This window comes from Crocuta crocuta, unplaced genomic scaffold (genome assembly GCF_008692635.1).
Source record: "Crocuta crocuta isolate KB4526 unplaced genomic scaffold, BGI_CrCroc_1.0 scaffold580, whole genome shotgun sequence".
Taxonomy (NCBI): Eukaryota; Metazoa; Chordata; class Mammalia; order Carnivora; family Hyaenidae; genus Crocuta; species Crocuta crocuta.
In genome coordinates, this window is record NW_027527940.1 from 1,932,019 (window position 1) to 1,935,389 (window position 3,371).

General features: G+C 39.7%; 1 protein-coding gene across 3 annotated transcripts in view; it reads left to right on the plus strand.

Moving 5' to 3' along the window:
• Positions 1-3,371, plus strand: part of TMEM108 (transmembrane protein 108) — a 361,675-nt gene that overhangs the window by 285,753 nt on the left and 72,551 nt on the right. The gene's annotated exons all lie outside the window — the stretch shown is intronic.

The window sequence follows — 3,371 nt, forward strand, 5'->3', positions numbered from 1 at the left end:
AGATGAGATTGTGGGTGTTCAGTTTGGTTTTCTTTCTGTCTGTAGATATCCTCTATCTTTATAAGAATGTATTTTATGGGCACCTTGTGGCTCAGTCGTTTGAGCATCCACCTTAAGCTCAGGTCATGATCTCAGTTTTTATGAGTTCAAGTCCCACATCAGGCTCTGTGCTGAACCTGCTTCGGATTCTCTGCCTCCCTCTGTCTGTCCCTTCCCCACTCACACACACACACTCTCTCTCCTCTGTCTCTCTCTAAAATAAACAAACATTTAAAAAAAGAAGAATGTATTTTACAATAGAAATTGTAGAAAGCTGATTTTTAAAAATACTTTTAAAAGGAAACTGGTACTCATTGGACACCAGTTGTAAAGGTATACAATTGATCTCTAACATCACCATTTAGGGAGCTGTGTGGTTGCCTGATTTCTTTCCATTCCAGTGAGGCTGTGCTCTGTGAGAGTACAGCTACTGTGCCTGGTACTCAACAAGTAGACTTCTCAACCTTGGAAACTGAGGACCTTGCCATTACAAGGATGGGTGCAGGTATAAAAACAAGTTTGAACGTGTTTTGTTTGTGGATAAACCTTATCGATGCCTCTGGAATGTCTTAAGAATGAGTCAAAGTATCAGATTCCTACTGTTACCCAAACAGGGCTCAGCTGACAGTGTCCCCAAGGTGGGCATATGTCGCCCTCAGTTTATGGGCAAATCTAAAAACCAGGTCTTGGGAAAGGCAAATCAAAAGCTAGAAGACTTTCCAGGTGAGTTGGCACAGAGCAGAAAAAGCTAGATAGCAAGCCAAAGACAGAGCCCAGGGAGCTAAGGCCCCCAGAGATCAAGTTGTGTGGGGGAGAAAGTTCCATGTGTGAAAAGAGGAGTGCTACCAAAAATACCAATGTGGGTTGAATAGAATGGTTTGTAAACCCCTTTGAGCTGGTCAGAGTGAGGATTTATTCAAATGTGAACTACAGCTATGCCATTGTGAGCGATTAAATGCTTTCCAATCCAAATTCCCAGACTGTGGTTCCACAAACCCAACTATTGCCCATATAAATCTGACAGTAGGGAAATTGAAAGGGTTTCCTATCCCCAAGGAAGACTTGCATGTCTGTTACCAGATCACTATAATGAATGGCTTTTTAAAATTGTATACCATTCCCTTGATACAAGATGCTTGACATGCTATCTTGGTAAAAATGCTGAGCTTTACCACTTTACTAAGGAAATGGTGAACGTTATCTCAGGAGGAAAGGGAAGATTTTTGCCAAATCTTAAAGATCTTGGCAGATATCAATAATAGAATTTTTATAAGAAATTAGATTCTCCAAATTGTGTGTAATGGATTTACAGATTGCCCAGATGGCCTAGTGAATAACAGATTGGAAACAAAACAAATTATAGGCAGGAACATAAACACCAAACCAAATTCTGAAAATAAGCCGGATGGAAATCTGAAGAGCATTAATAGTAATTATTTGTAACCTTCAATGTAATCTTGGTTAAAGATGTTATTTGGTGAGGATGCCCCAAGTAACAACTGAAAAGGCCTCTTGCAACGTGGTTGTCATTCCAGATATGAATTGAGTGCCTTCTATGTGCCAGACACATTCTAGGAATTAGGAACACAGCAGCAAGCAAAGTAGATCAAGTCCCTGCCATTGTGGAGCTGATGTTCTAGTGGGGAAAGACTAATAAAACAGGAGCAAATAAGCAAAATATATGGTATGTGAGATGGCGGTATCGGCAGTATATGCAATGAGGAAATCTGAAGCCAGAACAGGGAAGGATGGTGCTTCGGCTTGGAAAGATAAATTGTTTTCAGAGTGGGAAGCAGGAGGCTCCAGCAAGTCCTTTCATTCTGATCACCGTTTCTCCGCCTGTCACGTAAAGCAGTTAGACTGTGCTCTTCGTCAGAAGCAAGCTCAGTGGTGGTGCTTTGATAGATGACACAAGGGAAAGTAAGAAACAGATTGGATTTCAAACTTAGTGATTGTATCTTAGATAATCTTTGATTATCCTGCTTTGGGGCGAATGCTCTGGAAAGTCACCACTGGTGCTTTCCACTCCGATGATAGTATATGGGAGGAGAAAAATTGGGATAACTAGTTACATCTTGAGGATCTTACAGACTTTTATAATTGCCTCTTTCACATTTTTTTCTCAGAATTCACCACCTGCAAAGCCGTGTCATTTTTCAAGCCCATTTTATAGAGTAGGAAATTAAAAAATAAAGATTAAGTAACTTTTTCAAATGCAAATTAGTTGCAGTTCAAGAATTTAAACCCATATTTCTCTGATTCCAGAATCTATAATCTCCACTACACCTGGCCACATTCCTATAAGTGCCTCATTTTTTACCCTAAATATCCTTCCCAGATATAAGTGCTCTCAACAAAATCCGGAATGTGAGATGCTAGACACTACAGAGGACAAATTACCTGGTTTCTTCAGGAAACAAATGCAAGAGAAAAAGCATGAGAAATTACTTCCAGATTAGAAGTGATTTAAGAGACAACCAGCTTCAGTGTTTAGACCTTATTTGGATCCTCATTTGAACATACTATTTAAAATTAATATATGAAATACAGGGGCACCTGGATGGCTCAGTCGGTTAAACATACAACTTTGGCTCAGGTCATGATCTCGTGGTCCGTGGGTTCGGGCCCCGCATCGGGCTCTGTGCTGACAGCTCAGAGCCTGGAGCCTGCTTCAGATTCTGTGTCTTCCTCTCTCTCTGACCCTCCCCTACTCACGCTCGTTCGCTCTCTCTCTCTCTCTCTCTCTCTCTCTCTCTCTGAAATAAATAAAACATTAAAAAAAAATTTAAATTAATGTATGAAATACATTCAGGAACTTTGACACTAACAGTATTTGATACTAAAGAATTATTTTTTTTAAGTGTGACGACAATACTGTGGTTCTGTTTTTTAAAGAGTTATTTTGGAGATCCATACTTAACGTATTTCCAGAGGAAATGATCTGATGACTAGGATTAACTTCAGAATAATGCATGGGAGGGAGTACAAATAAACAAGACAACTTTGGTGTGAAGGTCAAAATGATTCAAAAGCCTGTCCGGACAAGCAAAGGCAAAAGAAGAACCACCAAAATTTTGATAAGAAGAGCAGCAGCGCTCAGTGAAGGAAGAAGGAAAGTCGAGAGGAAGGCTGACATAAGAGTTTAAATGAAATACACAGACTCAATTTTTTTAAGTGTTTAACTGGTTGTCCCAATACCATTTGTTGAAAACTACTTTTTCTTCTTTCCCAATACCACCTTTTCAGACTGATTTTCTTATCTTTGGGGAGATTTCTATTTAGTTTCATTCATCTGCCTCTGATCTCATGCCAGTGTCTTGAGTTGGTACTTA